We start from the raw sequence: 19,356 nt of genomic DNA, 5'->3' as shown, positions 1-19,356 counted from the left end.
TTACATTGTTTATTGCCGCTGATGCCCCATCGCATCCTCAGAAAGAACAAGCACACAGGAGAGATGTTGGATTTGTTGTACTGTATAAAATTGTGCCGAAATTTGTAAGGAGGTTGCTGTTTTGTAACTCCTGTAGCCAGAAGTTTTCACCTGGCGAGCCAGAGATGAGAAGTGAGACTGAGGATTACCCAAAGTGCACAGGCATTTCTGAACCTGCTAACCAGACAATTTTCAAAGAAAACTATGCATGTGGTTTTTCTTTTCAAATTTCACTCCCTTGGATACCTGGGGACAAAGTGCCCATGGACTTTGCCCCTGCGTTTTCTGCAGGAAGAGAAAAGGCAGAGAAATATTACACATGCATTGAAAAAATTCCATTCTGCATTCCGCTCTCCCCTGACATAGACATACTCCCAGGAATGCCTCTTTTTAATGTGGCTACAAGTACACACATTAAGAAGCCCATAGCTACTGCAGAGCCCCTTAGGTCTCCATTATTTCAGAAAGTCCCTAGATTAAGCCCTAAGTTAGGAATTTCAGTAGGGAGAGTTTACTGACCAGCATTGCAGACACCTCCAAAGAGGCTTGTCTGGGCTGGCCAGACGTTTCCTCTTAAAAGCCAGCCCTGCACGTGGGTTATCGTGTTCTCCCCATCTTCAGGACTGGGGGTGCGATAATGGTAGAGGTTCTGTCTTGGGGTTGAGGTGTGGGGTCCAGAGGGCAGACAGAAAGTGATGGTGTTTGGCTTGGGGGGGGGAGAGAGCGAAAATGGTGGGCTCTGGCTTGGGAGTGGACATTGAAAGTGGCTTGGGGGAAGAAGACGGGGTTTTTTTTTTTGTTTGTTTATTTGTTTGAAGACTTTTGTTTGTCTTGGGCAGGAAGGCAAATAAACCCACAAGCTATCAGGTTACCTACAGCCAAGAGAACATATATGAGTTCCCTGGACTTGGCTTGTTTTCCTGATTTCGCAAGTGAAAGAGGGGCAACTGACCTGCTATACTGCTGCCTGCAGGGACGTTACCACAGCATTGCCACTGACTAACCGCAAAGGAACTATAAAGAATGAATAGCAAGTAACAAGGCCAAGCCCCTCCTTCACAATGATGGAAGATATTTTTTATTTTTTTCAGTTTTTCTTAATTAAAAGTTTGCTTCTCTTATAATGCTCACAATTTCCTAATCTTAAATCCAATCCGTTTCTACTATGTGCTTGCTTTATAAACATCGGTGTGATTATTTCATGGGATCCTGATAGGATTCAGCACAGCACTTCCTAAATTACTTATAGCAGGTTCATAATGGAGGCTGCGTGACCTACTAAGAAGAGCTTGAGAAATCTTCTAAAACACTAATATAACCTTGAACATGCAAAACTGGTCAGAATTGAAGCGAGGAAGATTAATACGTTATGGGCCGGAATTTTAAAAAAGGATTTATGCAAGGAAACCCCAATTTCTGGGATCAATTGCCATTTGAAAATAAATGTGGGTGTCTATGCTTGTAAATGTATGTGAGGAACAAGACTTCGCATGTATTTTAATGTTATATGCATAATAAGAAGGTGCTCCGGGGCACGGGGAGTTGATGTGTCAAGCAGGTAATAGAATACACCAAAGAGTCAACACCTACTTCAAATAATCAGTCCCAGGTTTCAGAAGAAAGAATGACAGAATGCCCATGGTCTGGCAGGTCACAGGAAAGCTTTCTGGACTTGCTTCCTTTTCCCCACTGGGAAAAAGTGGAAGATGGAGACTGCCGCTGAACCCAACCTAAGTACCCTTTTCTATGTGGAAAATTACCACTGCCAAGGAATTCCTGTTTTTACAAACTCAAGCTTTTGTGCTAATGTCAAAGAATCAGATAACTGGGAAAGTATGGCTTCTGACTGAAAAAGGGAAATATGTTGAAATATAAATGCATTTCAAAAGTTTGATTATAGCTAAAAGCGCTCAATGTACTCACAAGAGATCTAAGTCAATGAAAGAAAGCGCCCATAGTAACAAAGTCATGTATATATATATATTTCAGGGAGTACCTGCAAGTGCTCAAGAGCTGAGGGAATCTATTTATTTGGCAGTCTGCTGAATCAGACTGCCAAATAAATAGGTTAGAAGAAAAAAAGGCCTAGAGGATGGAAATGAGACAAACATTCAGGGGGGTACCTTGCTGGTACAGTGGTTACTGCCCTTAGCAGAAGGCATGGGGATTACTACCTTTAACCCAATATGATTTGATGCTTTTAATGCAATTGCAACATTGTTCCCCGCTTAAATGGCAGGGGAATAAGAGGAATTTAATTCAGACGACAACTGAGGGCCCCAACTTCCATGGTCTGGGATATAGTTATGTGAACATAAGGGAAAAAACACAGGACTGCTTCTACGGCCAAGTCCTAGAAAGCGTGCAGTGGGGTAACTTGCTGGTTCAGCGGTTACTATCCGTAACCAAATAAGCCTCGATGCTTTTGATGCAACTCCAACACTACACTCTGCTTCACCATCAGGGGAAAAGGGGAATTGGATTTAGACAGGAACCACTGAGGGCCCCAACCTTTATGGTCTGTGGGACTGATGAGCTTGGGAATAACCAGCACAGTTCAGCGGTTACTGCCCTTAACAGAAGGCATGGGATTACTATCCTTCACCAATGAGCCTTGATGCTTTTGATGCAACTGCAACATCGCTCTCTGCTTTGACAGAGTGGGTGATGGGAGCTAAAAGGAAAGAGACATTTGGATTTAGGGACAACTAGCAAAGCCCGTCAAGCAGCACTGACTGATACATGCGGGTAGCCTGCACAGCATGGCAGATACTCCCATGGGAAGCTTGCTGGGCAGACTGGGTGGACCACTGGTCCTTTTCTGCCATCATTTCTATGTTTCTACGTTTCGATATATGTTTCTTGAACTTTCAGGGCGTACCTACAAAAAGTAACAAGTACAGTTTACAAACAATTTTACTCAAGTGCCTGACAAACTACTCTGGCCATACTGTGTATATGGAAATAATATTTTGAAATAAAAACCTAAAGAAGTATCCTCTGCCAACTCTTACTCCTTTCTCTATAGATTTTGATTTCATGTCGTGAGGTTTGTTGGTAGTTTCTTCAAGGGTTTCAGTTCATTTTCTCCAGCTGCACAATGGACCTGGCTTGTAAAAGGTTATTCCCATTGGTAGAAAAAAAAAGGTCAAAGCCTTTTTTTATAAATCAGGTTGAACGTGTCTTATTTCTATGCCAGCTGATAGCTGAACATGTTCTTAAACACAAGTCAAGAAAGTGGAACATTGTTAATTTGAAATCTGTCCTTTGTTTAAAAAACAGAATGAGGTGTGGCAGTCGATTAGCCTACTGCTATGGAACTTAATCTTCTTGAGAAGCAAGCAAGGCTAGTGGCGGGATGAGGTCAGGTTTAGCCAGCTTTCTTTTCTTGCCGGTTGGTTTTCTTGTTTGACATGGAATGCATCAGGTCTGACGTGAGGGGTGGGAGTCACTGCTGTTTCCCACCCCAGACGTGAGAGAGGCCTTTGGTATAAGCTGGGGCAGGGATTCGTGTAAGGCTGTAACGTTTCACTATGTGACCACATTTCATGTTTGGCTGCACTGTGCATATCTGTTGTACTGTTGTAAACTGCTTCGGGTGCTATTTTGGAAAAAGAGGGGCATATATATGTAGAAATGGAAATGAAAAAAAACCAACCCCGAAGACTCAAAACATTTCATCCTTTACTGCTAAAGAGTGAGAACCTGTTCAAGAACTGTGACATAGAAACATGCCTTACTACATAATCAAATCACTCCACAGTTTTTACAGAATTATTTTCTATAATTCTACTGTTGTACATGTAAACCGAAAATTGACCAGCTTATTCAGCTAGTCCTGGCAACTTTCTTTTTGTTATACAAATGAACAATTGAACAGTCACTTTTGTTCTTTGCCTTCAGGTCATGCCTTGCTTACTTCTAGTTCCCTACGTACAGTTGATAAAAACTGCATTAAACAACTGCATAAATAACATTTATGAACGCAAACCATGGGACCACCATCTCCTCTTTCTTTCTAATTTAGATGCAAATGACCCAGCAAGTGGGATTTTCTGAATTATTATCCCATGTTGCAAAAGCAAATACTATGGGAAACTCGATAGAAAATTAACAAAGTCTGTGTTTATGTCAGGGAGATTAGATCAGCAATAAACAGTGACTAGCAATGTCTCCCCGGCCCAAAAAGATAGCACAAAAGAGTGAGGCCAAGTAGGCTAGCATCATCTAGAGATGGGCTTTCATTTAAAATTGATACAGAAACAATGACATTTGCTATTTAATTTTGTGTCATTTTCAAATGAAAAGCAAGAACAGCTATCAAGGTGTGATCTTTCACAACTGCACTTCCTTTGTAATGCTGATTTCTTATGAGCTGGTATCATATGTTTATTAAGAGTAGATTATAAAAGGTGTGCACGCGCATCCATGTGCATGTGCTTCCTGACGCGCACACATGGATACGCCAGTTTTGTAACATGCATGCGCTGGCACGTACATGTTATAAAATCAGGTGGCTGCGTGCACATGCGCACCGGATTTTATAATCCATGTGCGCATGTCTGTGCGGCGCGCAAGGGGGGGTGTACTTTTGTGACATCTGCAGGGCGACGCGGTCGGCACTTCCCCAGTTCCCTCCCAGTCTGCTCCAATTGCTGTGATCCAATTGTGGATCAACACCATTTTACAAAGGTTGTCTATCTCTTGTTTTAAAAAAATAGATCTTCAGACAAAGGTTTATAATGAAGCATATTGTGCAGTTGAAATTGTATGTCTTCTAAATAGTCTTCAGTATCTAGTATGACTGTATCTCCACCTTTATCAGCGAGCTTAATAATAATAGTTTTATTATTCCGCAACTGATGTAAAGCTAGCTGTTCTCTTTGTGTCAAATTCTGGAAAGGTCTAAAATTATGTGTGTGCTTATTGGTCTTTCTAACATCCTGTAATACCATATCTCTAAAAGTAGCTATGACTGGCTCCATAGTTCCAGGAAGAGACCACATGGACAATGGAAACATCTGTGCAATCTGCTATTGATGTCTCAGAAGAAGTAAAACATAATTTCAATCTTAAATTGCGAATGGAAAGCAGAAAATGAATCTAAAATTGAAATGATTCAAAATCATTAGTGGGAAAAAATGGTAAACCCTTTTCCAATTAAGACACTTGATCTTTCAATAAAACTTTGTGAGATAAATTAATCACTGGTGATAGGTTCTCAACTGGTATTTGCTTTTGGGTTTGTATCCTTCTTGAGTTTTCTGGGCTGTGACCTTTCATGGGATCTCGTGTTCTGTTTGCTCAGGAATCCTGTGGACATGGTCAATGATCTGTGCCTCCGAAAAAAGAAAACAAGGAGGAGGACATAGACTCAGTGTGACCATATTCCACAGGTTCATCACCGATGAATCGTCCGAAGATCCTTGGAAAGTGACTTTCTTAGGACAATTGTGATGTTGCATACAAATGTAAATGTTGCCCTGCCGATAATCATCTTCATCCCTTAAATGTTTTTGGTGTTTATGTTTGCGAAGATCTTCGGCATAATCATTCATCTGTTTCTTTAAATCAGTAACAAAAGTTTCAAAACAGTCCAGCTGATGTTTGTATTTCAGTTTTAATTGTATCCAATTTCTGTGTGGTGACAGTTCTGGCATTAAATTACATTCGTACTCACTGAATGGGATACTTTATTGTACATGGGAGACAGAGTCTGGGTGGTGATTGGACTTATGTGCATATTTTTTATTTTTAAAGGTATTTGCATAAATTCCATAAAAACTACTTGCAAACATTAGCAGGTATAAATGTATGTGGGAAGGTTTCTCAGGGTAATTTTCAAATGGAAGGTATGTGTAAAGAAATCTTCATTGTCCAATGTTTCTAGCTCTGTCATGTTTCTGTATGGGGCACAGTACAGAGACAATACTTATCTCAGTCATTGATGACATGCAACTACTGATGGATCAAGAGGGATCGGGGCAACTGATTCTCTTCAGTCTTTTGGCTGCAACTACCAAACTTTGTTGATCAGATTGTCAAACATAGGCCTTGAGGACAGGATTCAAAACTGGTTCACTCACTATTCTGCTGGAAGAGCATGAGAAAAATAGATAATGATGATGATGTTGCTAATGATGATGATTGGTAAATCCCAGATAATAACCCAGGATCCTGCAGCTTCTGAACCTTGCTCCCTACATTGTGGGCTCCCCAATATCCCCCATTCTCTTAATGCATACCTCCAACCTCTTGCCACCATCATCAGATTCAAAGTATATGTAACCCTAGGGTGAGAAAACCCAGATAATGGACCCAAAGGCTTGCAATCTAAGTCTGGACCCTACTTGCAAGGTTTATTCAAAGTGTAAATTAAAATCTGAATGTCCAGGGTTCCTTGTGTGTGTGGGTGGGTGGGGGTGGGGGGTGAGCTTAACTTCAAGGTCCTTTTGCATTGGTTGCAATTACCCAGCCCTTTCAAAAATGACAAGGGGCGGATAGCATCTTATAGACTAACCAGTTTATTGATGAGTTCCAATTCAGTGTGAAACTGCTGAATTTGATCTAAGGCCAAAGCAAGGGTATTAGGTACCCTAGTCAAAACGTAGAGCCTGTCGCACCCCCCCCCCCCCCCAAGTTACACCCCTCCCACACACAATTAAAAATTATGCATTTATAATAAGTTTACATGAAACAGGACATTCAAAGTACAATCTTCTGAGGTAAAAATATAATTTACAACATGTATATTATATTGACATGCACTGCTGTGGTACCAACCAGAAAACCCTGCAGAAAAAAAGGACCCTTGGAATTGATATCAGGCCTATTGTAATTGTAACCTGTGGCCTTAACCTGTGCAGGACCAGGCTAGATGCCTGGTCTACCTTATGTCCTCACAGAGGGAGAGAGCTGTGTGGGAGGGTCCCTGCTGGGCAGGAAGAGTTCTGTGGGAGTGAGCCATCTGGGGAGGTTAAGATGCAGAGTCCAGCTGGGATGAACAGACGAGGTCCAGGTCTTCAGGAGAAGGCGGCTCCTGTCACACTGCTGTCCTAAAGGTGAATCCTATATGTGAATGGTGATTGTTACTGCGCTTACTGCTGAAGGTAAGTAGATATGTTGTGATTTCATATGCACTATAAAGAAAAGTACTCAAAGAAACCTTGACTGCTCATTTACTGTGCCACAATAATGTTTATTGGGTGTGGGCTTGGTCCTCAGAAAGTGATGAATAAACTGTATTATGATTTCAATATTGTAAACTACCCCTACCAAAACCGCACTAATTACCAACATTCAAAACAGTAATAACCCTACTATGAATAAGCAACACTGCAGGCCTTAAAACACCAATATGTCTCCTATAAGGAAAATGGAATGAGCCAGGCTGCTATAAATCCCTACATAGATCTCACATGCAGAACACAGCCAGACCCTCACCAATAACAGAATAAAGACACTATAAACTGTAAATAGAAACGTAGACAAAAACTGAAATGGAAACCACAAGAGTCCAGACTCTATGCAGTTCAACAATGGAAAACAGAAACATCACCATTCATCATAAAACAAACAATAAAATCAATAAATATAAATTATCAATAGACTAAAACCACATTAATAAAAAGAATAAATTCTTCATAACAGCAGATGAATAGAATATCCAGCATTTAAAATTCATACATATTTTCCAAATACTAATAAACTATTTAAAAACAGCACACATCAAACATCACCCAATAATTAAAAATGAATAAAAATTTAAAAAGTCCCTTGCTGCCATACCTGGGAATTTTTTTAATTTTCAGATGCACTGAGGTTGTTCTGGTTAAGCAGGGGGAGAGGAGAGGGATTGTTGCTCACAAACGTTATCCTTTCTCTCTCATATGTATACACATGCTTCCTCACTCAAACATACACATAGACATCCCCTCTCTCTCATACATACACATACACAAAGTGCTATGCAAGGGTGTCCAACCACCCTAGGCAGTGATGTCATCACATAATCTCTCTCTCTCTCTCAAATTGCACATGACAAACAACCCCAGCTCCCCAAAGAAAGACATACCCAAAAACAGAAAATGCCTTCCAGCTTTGTGCCACTTCTCATCCATCCTTTCAAAACCGGCTACTCTGCCACCCCGCCCACTAATGATTACTTGGCTTTTTGTTGTCAATTGTACATCTGGTTCTTCAGCCAACAAAGCCAATATGCCATAGGCTGACAAACAACTTCTTTGCATACTGTCCATGCCAGATAATCAACTTTCTGCACATATTTAAAGGCTCCATTTATAAAGCCCTAGTATTTATTCAGATTATGAACCAGTGTTAATTGTGGCGATATTAAGTCAAAGGAACGAAAAGGTTAAAAAAATGTAAAAAGTGTGCTGTCGGGTCAGGTTAGGAAAAGTAACGCTCAATCTTATGAGCATCCTTTTTCCTAATCTGTGCACAGCTACAGGTTAGAAAAATGGACGCTCGTAAAATTGAGCGTCCATTTTCCAAACCCACTGACAGCCACCTCTCTTGAGCTTCCACCTCTAAGGAGGTGATGGAGCATGCTATTGTCCCTGGCGCCTCCTTTTTAGCGTGATCCCTCATTTAAATATGGTATCGCGTGCCCAGGAGAAGTGGCTGTGTGTGTGTTAGGAAAACAGGTGCTCAACACTGAGTGCCTGTTTTCCATGTATCTTTAGGGGTAGATTTTAAGAGGCGCGCGAACAGCCTACTTTTGCTTGCGCATCAGACTCAAGCAAAAGTACGCTGGATTTTAGTAGATACGCGCGGAGCCGCGCGTATCCACTAAAATCCTGGATCGGCGCGCGCAAGGCTATCGATTTTGTATAGCCTGCGCGCGCCGAGCCGCGCTGCCTCCCCCCGTTCCCTCCAAGGCCGCTCCGAAATCGGAGCGGCCTTGGAGGGAACTTTCCTTTGCCCTCCCCTCACCTTCCCCTCCCTTCCCCTACCTAACCCACCCGCCCGGCCCTGTCTACACCCCCCCCTTACCTTTGTCGGGGGATTTACGCCTCCCGGAGGGAGACGTAAATCCCCGCGCGCCAGCGGGCCTGCTGCGCGCCGGGCCGCGACCTGGGGGCGGGTACGGAGGGCGCGGCCACGCCCCCGGGCCGTAGCCACGCCCCGTACCCGCCCCCAAAACACGGCCGACACGCCCCCGAAACGCCGCGTCGACCGGGCCCGCCCCCCCGACACGCCCCCGACACGCCCCCCTCCGAAAACCCCGGGACGTACGCGAGTCCCGGGGTCTGCGCGCGCCGGTAGGCCTATGTAAATAGGCTTACCGGCGCGCAGGGCCCTGCTCGCCTAAATCCGCCCGGTTTTGGGCGGATTTAGGCGAGCAGGGCTCTGAAAATCTACCCCTTATTGTATTGGCCTGTTTGTCTTTAAATTTTTGATCAAAATGAATGCTTATTTAGTTCAAAGATATCCATTTTCCATATGCCTGACATAGACCCATGTTTCAACAGACTTCATCACCTTCCTCAGGGGTCCCTGAAACATTCCCTCTTGGGAGTCCTTCAAACTACTAAAGATAGCAGCTGCTGGCTGGCTTGCAAAGTTATCTGGATAACCTTATCTGGCTAACTTTGGAGGAATATTTAGCAGCACAGACATACCATTCAATATACTTGACTATCTTAAAGTTAGCTGGCTAATTTTAATCAGCTAACTTTAGGACAACTCTACAGTATCCCCAGAGTTAGATGGATAAGTTATCTAGGTAACTCTGAATACTGAAGTTAATTTAACCAGCTAACTTAACTCTGCCACAGAATGCCCCTACATTATCCAGCTAAACTTTGGCCAAATAACTGGTTGAAATATGCAAAAGTTGGCATTTAGCTGGATAACTCACAAGTTATTTAGTTAAATACCACTGAACACAGTCACCATATTGTTTTATTTGCATGTGCATTAACATTACCATCTGGAACTCCAGCAATATGGCTAGAATGTATGCATATTACACATGGCAACAGTGGTTGTTGATGGGTGTTAGCTAAAGTCCACATTTACTGGTAAATTTAAAAGGAACGTGCATACGCCCATAAACATGCATATTGGTGCGCGAGCGGAGATACGCCGCGATTTTATATTGTGCGTGAAAGTACACGCATTTCATTGAAAAATACCCCTGCCGCGCATATGTGATCTCAAGAAGCGGCTCGTGTAAATGTCCGCCGCATATTTCCGCTAGAACTTTAGCGGCTTTTATGCACGTATGCAAACTGTTTTTAAAACACGATCGCACGAGGGAAAAAACTGTTTTTCCAAGTAGTCCACCAGTTTGTCCAGTTGATATGGAGGTCTCCAAGACCCTGCTGTGCTTTTTTAAAATTCGGAGCTATGCGAGGAAGTCTTGGCCCCCACCTCAGAAATGCCCATCCCCCTCCCCTTTTCCTCCCCCCCCCCCTTACTCTTGACGTGTGCACGGGAAAGTATGCGCATTCTTCTTGGCTTCTTACAATTTGCGCTGCTCGAGCGTGGCCCACCTACGCGTGTGTGTGTGGGGGGGGGGCTGTTTTTGCGCGAGCACCGCTTTTAAAATCTAGCTCTTAATGCTCAGAAAATGTAGGCCTTAAGGCTAAAAACAGAATCAGGATGAAAAGAAAATTATTCCTTACCTGCTAATTTTCGTTCCTGTAGTACCATGGATCAGTCCAGACGGTGGGTTATGTCCCCCGTCCAGCAGATGGAGTCAGAACAGAGCTCGAGGGCTCTGCCTCCTATACCAGCTCACCCTCTGCTGGAGCTCAGTATCGTGAATAACAAAGCCCAAAAGAGCAATAACAAAACAATTTGGATCAAAACCCTGACGAAAGTCAACATCAAGAACAATAAAACAGGCATGACCTAACAAAAAGAGGTCGCCAACGTCAACTTGTGAGGAGCTGTACAACTCTGATAGAGAACCAGAGAGAAGAAAGAAGAGACAGTAGATAACAATGAATCCGAGCAGGTCGCAAGATCCCAGCGTGGTGGGCGTCTGGACTGATCCATGGTACTACAGGAACGAAAATTAGCAGGTAAGGAATAATTTTCTTTTCCCTGTACGTACCAGGATCAGTCCAGACGGTGGGATGTACCAAAGCTTCCCTACTATGGGTGGGCCCCTGAGAGCCCTGCTCGGAGAACCTGATCGCCAAATTGCCCAGGAGCCGAGGGCGCCAGGTGTAGGCGATAATGCTTAGCGAAGGTATGCAGCGACTTCCACGTCGCCGCCCGGCAAATTTCCTGTGGGGAGACGGCACGAGACTCCGCCCAAGACGCTGCGTGAGAGCGTGTAGAATGAGCTCAAACGCCCTTGGGCGGATCCCGACCGGACCCGATATAAGACGACGAGATGGCATCCTTGATCCAGCGGGCGATGGTCGTCTTTGAAGCCGAGGAGCCCTTCTTAGGTCCCGACCAGAGCACAAACAAATGATCGGAAACCCGAAAGGCATTGGTAACCTCTAGGTAGTGGAGTAAGACTCGCTTGATGTCCAAGTGACGAAGAGACCTCGACTCCTCTGGAGAGAACGCCGGGAGTTCCACCGTCTGATTCACGTGAAACGAAGAGACCACCTTCGGGAGGAAGGAAGGTACTGTACGCAGCGAGATCCCCGCCTCCGAAATGCGAAGGTAGGGTTCCCTGCAGGAAAGAGCCTGCAGCTCCGAGATTCGACGGGCAGAGCATATTGCCACGAGAAAAAACTGTCTTCATAGTAAGATCTTTAAGCGAAGACTCCTGTAGAGGTTCGAAAGGAGCGCCCGCTAGGGCCCGGAGAACCAGGTTAAGACTCCACGACGGACAAGGGTCCCTGACCGGCGGCCGTAGATGTTTGGCCCCCTTCAGGAATCGGGCGATATCCGCCTGGAGAGGCAGGGCGACCGGTGTCTGTACCAGAACATTCAGGGCCGCTACCTGCACATGTAGGGAATTGTATGCAAGACCCTTATCCAGCCCGTCCTGCAAAAATTGAAGGATCAGAGGTACCGACGCCTCCGTGGGTCGGGCCCCATGATCGGTACACCAGGCCTCGAAGACCTTCCACACTCGCACATAAGCAACAGAGGTAGAAGGTTTGCGGGCCCGGAGCATCGTAGAGATTACCGCCTCCGGGTAGCCTCGTCGGCGGAGGCGGCGCCGTTCAAAAGCCAAGCCGCAAGACAAAGGAGTGCCGCCTGCTCGAAAAAATACCGGTCCCTGCTGCAGGAGCCGAGGAAGATGACTCAGGCGTAACGGTCCGTCCACTGCCATGTGAAGCAGGTCTGCAAACCAAGGACGACGCGGCCACTCCGGAGCTACCAGAATCACGGGACCGCTGTGAGTTTTTATCCTGTGGAGTATCTTGCCCACTAAGGGCCAGGGAGGAAAAACATAGAGCAGTTGATCTGCCGGCCACGGCAGCGCTAGAGCATCCACCCCCTCCGCGCCGCGCTCCCTTCTGCGACTGAAGAAGCGAGGGGCCTTGGCGTTGAGGGCGGTCGCCATCAAGTCCAGTCGCGGCGTTCCCCAACGGCGAACCAGGAGCGTCATCGCCTCGTCGGAAAGGGACCATTCGCCGGGGTCCAACCGCTGACGACTCAGGTAATCCGCTTGCACGTTGTCCACGCCGGCGATGTGGGAGGCCGCGAGCCGAACCAGATGAAGTTCCGCCCAGTCCATCAGGAGCGTGGTTTCGGCGGAGACCTGTTCGCTCCTCGTCCCGCCTTGACGATTGATGTACGCCACCGTGGTGGCGTTGTCTGAAAGAACCCGTACCTCTCGGTTCCGAATCAGGGGGAGGAAACGTCGAAGTGCGAGGCGTACTGCTCTGGTCTCCAGACGATTGATCGGCCACCTCGCCTCCTCCGGGGACCACGTCCCATGTGTGGCGCTTCGTTCGCAGACCGCGCCCCACCCCACGAGGCTGGCGTCGGTGGTCACGATTACCCAAGAGGGAACGTCGAGGGAGACGCCTCGGGCCAGGTGAGCCGGGACCAGCCACCACTCCAGACTGTCTCGAGCTGACTGGGGGAGGGGTAGAACCACCTGATACTCCTGTGACACCGGTTTCCATCACGACAGCAGGGACGCCTGCAGTGGACGTAGATGAGCAAACGCCCAGGGCACCATGTCGATGGTGGACGCCATCACTCCCAGAAGCTGTAGATAATTCCAAGCGGTGGGTTCCGACAAAGACGCGAACTGACGGACGTGCTCCCTCAAGGAGAGTGCCTTGTCCGCCCGCAGGAAGACCATGCCTTGCTGAGTGTCGAAGGTCGCCCCCAGAAAATCCAAGCGTTGGGATGGGACGAGGGAACTCTTGGGGAGATTCACAACCCAGCCCAGAGAGCGAAGCATCTCCAAGACTCTGGCCACGAGGCCTGTCCATGCGAGAAGGACTTCGCCCGCATCAGCCAGTCGTCCAGGTAGGGGTGCACTAAGATCCCCTCCCGCCGGAGGGCCGCCGCCACCACCACCATGATCTTGGTGAAGGTCCGCGGAGCCGTTGCGAGCCCGAAGGATCTTGAAACGTAGGTAGCGTCTGTGGTCCGGACGTATCGGAATGTGCAGATCTTGAAACGTAGGTAGCGTCTGTGGTCCGGACGTATCGGAATGTGCAGATACGCCTCCGTCAGATCCAGGGAAGCCAGAAACTCCCCCTGGTGTACCGCAGCAATCACTGAACGTAGCGTCTCCATGCGGAATCGGTTGACCCGCAGAGAGCGGTTCACTTCCTTCAGATCCAGTATGGGCCGGAACGAGCCATCCTTTTTGGGAACCACGAAGTAGATGGAATAATGGCCCGAGCCCACCTCGGCGAAAGGAACGGGAACGATAGCCTCTATGGCTTGCAGACGGTCTAGTGTCTGTTGAACCGCCATCCGTTTGAGGTCGGAGCCACACGGAGAGAAGAGAAATCTGTCCCGAGGAAGACGGACAAATTCCAAGGCGTAACCGTATTGGATGGTGTCCAGGACCCACTGATCTGAAGTAATCTTCACCCACTCCTCGACGAAATCTGTGAGTCGGCCCCCGATGGGCGGACAGGAGGAGTGGGTCGGTCTGGCATCATTGGGTAGATCTGCCGGGGGGGTTCCCCTGGCCCGAGCCCTCTCTCGCGGGCCTCCGCCCACGAAAGGACCGCGACCACGGTTGGGATCTACTGGGAGCAGTGCGAGGATTGGACTGCCGGTAGGATCTATAGCGTCGCTGTGCTCGAGCCCTGGTTCTGGTGGAGGCAAACGGCCTATAAGGCCTCTGCCGATCTTCGGGTAGACGATGCACTGCATTTTCCCCCAGTGACTTCATGATCTGATCCAGGTCGTTCCCAAAAATAAACTTCCCACGAAAAGGAAGGGATCCCAGGCTCGATTTGGAGGAGGCGTCCGCAGACCAATTCCGGAGCCACAGGAGGCGACGAGCCGCCACCACCGACACCATGGAGCGGGCCAGAACGCGAAAAAGGTCATACGGAGCATCCGCCCCGTAAGCGATGGCAGATTCCAGGCTGTCAGCCTGAGCTGCTTCTTCCGGAGGCAACTGTTGCGACGTCAGGAGTTGCTGGACCCAGAGCAGACTAGCCCTCTGGGTCAAAGAACTGCACATGACAGCTCGCATCCCTAGGGCCGAAACCTCAAACACCCTCTTGAGGAATGTCTCCAATTTGCGGTCCTGTGTGTCCCGTAGGGCCGTCCCGCCCGTCACCGGGATCGTAGTTTGCTTAGTCACCGCTGAGACCGCCGAGTCTACCTTAAGGAAACGGATGAGATCTAAGAAATCCTCAGGCAAGGGATATAATTTTTCCATGGCCCGGGTGACCCTCAATGCCACTTCAGGGACGTCCCATTCCCCCATGAGGAGCTGGAGAAAAGACTCATGGACCGGGAAAGCTTTAGCCCTAGGCCTAAGGGCGGCCAGGACCGGGTCCCCTTTCTTGGAGCACGTTGCGACCGCCGGAGCCACAGGCCCGGGGGGTCCGGTGGAGGATCCAGATCTAGCTCTTGAAGGGTCTGGTGGAGCAGGTCTTCTAGTTCCTCCTTATGGAAGATCCGCAAGGCTCGCAGGTCGTCGCCCTCCATTTGCCCCTCCAATTGCGCCGGATCCGGAGGGTCCGAAGGGTCAGGGCCCAAAGGGGGAGCCGCTCCCGCCACTCGAGGCTGGGATGGCAAAGCCGAGGAGCTTGTGGCTGGCCCAGCCGAGGACAGGGGCCCGGAGGCCGGAAACGAGAGTTTGGGAACTTTGGGAGCAGGAGGCCCCGAGGGGGCTCCCCCCGGCTCTGTCAGGCCCTGCAGGTAAGCCGTGTGCATCTTTAAAATGAAGTCCGGGGAAAAAAACGGCAGGCTGGCTGAAGTTGCAGCCGCAGGGGCCCCTTGCGGTGGTCGGGCCGGTAGAGCTTCCTCTGGGCTTCGGTGCAGGCGGGGGGCGCCCCGAACTGCGTCTGTTTCCTCCGGGGCGTGTTCTGAAGGAAAATCCCGCTCCCCAATGGCCGCCGTTCCCGCCATTGGCGAGGACGTGGCCGGCCCGCTCATCCCTGGCTGTGGTGAGGAGGGCGCTGGGCGCGAACCCGAGCCACGCGAACCACCTTCCCCTTCAGGGAGGCAGCGCGGGCAAACTCCCTCCTTTGAAAAACGAGACCCTGCCTCACCGCAGGTCTCGCAGCAGGAAAAGCGCGGCATGAAGAAGCCGCTATGAGAAATCGCCTCGGGGGGGGGGGCCAAAAAGGAAGCGCACCGCGGGGGGGCCGAATGGCCGACACAACCCACCTGACAGATCCGTAGGTGCCGGCGGGAAAAACCGCTAGCGGCGCGCCCAGGCCCAAGATAGCGTTCGCCGGGCCACAGGACCGTCAAGGACCGCGTGAGAGAGCCGGGTGTACCGGCAAACGCCGACAAGTGAAGAGAAAAGCTGCAAGAAAAACCACATAGAAAATAACACTTACCCCAAACGTAGGAAAGTGACACTGCAGGAGGAGGCCGAACAGAGAAGCACGCCTCCTCAAATCACTGACAGAATAAAAACTTTTTTTTTTTCCTCAATTAACTTGATCCAAATTGTTAGCTAGCAAACAAAAGACAGGTAGAACTCAAAGAAAAGTAGAAAGAGACTCAAAAACCTGTCAGACTGGGGAAGCACTGTTTCTCCAACTCACATCTGCTGGAGTCAGAAAGATACTGAGCTCCAGCAGAGGGTGAGCTGGTATAGGAGGCGGAGCCCTCGAGCTCTGTTCTGACTCCATCTGCTGGACAGGGGACATAACCCACCGTCTGGACTGATCCTGGTACGTACAGGGAATGAAGACATACCGGTGAATGACAGCAAGAAAAGGAGGTGCTTCTCAACAAATTATATAAATCCAGATAAGGTTTGTAAAATAATTTAATCCAAATTATATTTGTTTTCAAACAGAGTTCAAAGTTGCTGCTCACAGCATGGAATAGGGTATGCTCCCCTGACATGGAACTGTGATTCACAAGAAGCTGCATCGAGGAAGATTTATATCTGTATAAACAATAAAAATCCTAAAATAGGAAGGTTACCTATACTGGACTTTGATTAAAGGGTCAGCAAAAATGCGAGCATCTTAACTCTGATCAGCATAACAACTTTCTTACAGAAGTGCAGCTGGCATAACTCTGAATAGCTACATGGAAATGTCAAATAAATATACTTGAAAACTGGTGCCGAAAAGGGGGTCACATGACAAGCAGGGCCAATCAGAAAAGGACAAATATCGATACAGATGATAAGGCACAAAGTAGAATCTGAAAAAAAAAACCCCCCTGCACATTCAAACAAGATAAAGATTACAAAAATCAATGAATATGAGTCTGGATATCCAGCTTCTAAAGGAATTATGTGTAAAATATAGGGAAACATAATAATAACTAGACCACAAGGATACAAACATCCATGAAAAATAAAATCAGACAGAATATATGCCAGAAATATAAGAAAACACAGTTTCAAACAGACTTACTCATAAGGCAATAAAGATGGTAACATCTTGCAAAAAACAAAACCCCCAAAAATGGAGAAAGGGGGAATAGGGGAGAAGAGAAAAAGGAGAAGGGCAGGGTGGGTGGGAGAGGAAAGACGAAGGTGCTGAAAAGAAAACTGCCTATTCTATTTCCCATTCTATTTTCCTGATTCAGACTGGATGGGTGCAGTGTTTGAAGGATGTATACCCAGGGCAGTCCATGCTACAGCAGTCATCTGGAGAAATCCCCTGCTTGAGCGGAGGGTTTGCAGAGCTCTATGGTAAGGAAAACCTAAATCAGAGATAATATGGGAGGCTGATGTCCAATGCGCTACCAGTGAAGTAGAACAACTGGAACAAACCATGGTGTCTACGCATGATTGTGTGTTAGCCTTAACCATCTATTTCACTTATGCATTTGTGCAGCTATCCAAGCAAAGGAAATGCAGCACACGCAAATAAAACCTTATTCTAGTTAACAGACCTCCAATTCCTTGTATATATTGTAGGACCTCATGCTTGCACCGAGGGCAGGCAATTTTCTTGTTTTATTACCATCCAATTAGATGCTCAGCAAGAGTGTTCTGGATGATAATAGCAGCTTCTGCCATGGCATAAAGATAGAATTAGATCTTACTCAAGTGTATCATAAGAAATTACCTTCAGCAAGATAGTCGAAGCTTTTCCAAGGGGGTGCGAGGACTTTTCCACAGATTTTAAAGACCTTGACTTTTTGATGTGACTGGTGAGTTCGGGCTAGGGTCTCCTACAAACCGACTCCTTGCTGCACAGCCACAATAACTTCTGTTAAAGAATTGCAAAATTCCAAAAAGTGAAGAGGAAGAGCCACTGTGATCGAGATAAATACTCAAATCATATTTTTACCTCACTGCACCTGGAAGAGCTCAATCAAATTGCATCAGACTCAAGGCCTGTGACATTGAGTTAAGAACAAAATCCCTGGTGACCATAGAGATATGCGCATGGCCGGGCCGCGCGTGCGCCGAGGGCATTTTCCAAGCGGCCCGGCCATGCGCGTATCTGCCGGTTCACGCAGAAGTGGCAGGTATTTGAAAGGGGAGGGGGGGGGCCGGGGACAGGGTCTGGACGGGGACCTGCCGCCACTGAACCGTAAGCCGGAGAGCAAGTAAGTAGCCAACAAACAAAAAAAAAAGTAGTTAGGGGGTTTTTAGAAGTTGGGGAAGATTTGGGAAGAGGGAGAAAGGATAGCTAAGGGGTTAGGGAAGTTCCCTCCCAGTCTGCTCTTTTTTTGGCTTTTAAAAATTGCCCTTTGTCCTCATAGAGAGCCACAGACATTGTTGAGGTCGTAGTTCACGACTCAATCTCTCTTTCACCGAAACGACTACGGTTGCTATATTAAAGAAGCCGCCATCTTTCCTGCTGTTCGGAGCCTTTCCTGTTTTGTGAGGTGACAGCACGTTCAAGAACCACAAAGGGCAAGTAGCTCATGAGACCCAGTGATGAAACGATGCTCGGGGGGCCAAATGCCCACATTAAAGGTGGAGAAAAGAGTCCACACACAGACAGTCTCATTAAGCATTCATGCTGAATATTATCTACAAAATATATTTTATTTATTTAACACTTTTATATACCGACATTAGTGTGCAACATCATACCAGTTTACATCCGAACTGACAGGTGGGAAAGTACATCTATATCTATATATGTAGGCGGTAATATGCAACGTGAAAGCCACCAAAGAAGAGATGCAAATCGCACATGGATGCCCCCGCAGCCCTTTTATAATTTACCTTTAAGTGAGGCCTCACCAATGATCTGTACAGGGGCATTATCACCTCCACATTCCTCTCTCTGATCAGCCCAGCACCCTCTGGCCTCAGCCACCACCTTTCACATTGCTTCACCATCTTAAACAAACAAATAACCTAAAACGTTAAATAGCACTAAACATCAATATCTTCAAGGATTACATATATCTCCAGGAGACAAAATAAAAATAGGATTTCTCAAAATCCCAAAAAAGAAAAGACAAACCCAGATTAAAAAAGTAACAACTTACTTATATAAATCTCTATTTTAGGCTGATCCAGGTACTAAATAACTGTCAAAAAGCCCCAAAATAAAAAATCTCCAGAGCAGAAAAATCAGTTTAATAGCTTAGTAGTGTAAAATCAAAACGCTCAGCTAAGATAAACCTAATCAATGTTATACAAATTGCTGTTCCAGCTAAAAAATAATTGTCAAATAAATGTCTAAAAAGTGTGAGTAAAAAGCCACGTGACTCACTTAAAGTCTTTTCCATCCCAAGAAGGTTTCCATCCTGGTAATTTCTCACTGATGGAATAAATATCCAGTT

The 19,356-nt window shown here is 47.0% G+C and overlaps 1 protein-coding gene across 5 annotated transcripts in view; it reads right to left on the bottom strand.

Moving 5' to 3' along the window:
• ALS2CL (ALS2 C-terminal like) overlaps positions 1-19,356 on the bottom strand; it is a 297,669-nt gene that overhangs the window by 220,499 nt on the left and 57,814 nt on the right. The window contains exon 1 of one of the 5 annotated variants that reach the window (XM_029588273.1): positions 17,676-17,796. The exons of the other annotated variants lie outside the window; for them this stretch is intronic. The gene's annotated coding sequence lies outside the window, so the exon portion shown is untranslated. Of the gene's footprint in view, positions 1-17,675; positions 17,797-19,356 lie in introns of those variants that run through there. 5 annotated transcript variants of the gene reach the window in all.

The sequence above is a fragment of the Rhinatrema bivittatum genome, chromosome 2 (genome assembly GCF_901001135.1).
Source record: "Rhinatrema bivittatum chromosome 2, aRhiBiv1.1, whole genome shotgun sequence".
NCBI classification, from domain to species: domain Eukaryota; kingdom Metazoa; phylum Chordata; class Amphibia; order Gymnophiona; family Rhinatrematidae; genus Rhinatrema; species Rhinatrema bivittatum.
Note: the sequence above shows the minus strand (reverse complement) of the source record. Positions and strands in the feature narration are given on the sequence as shown.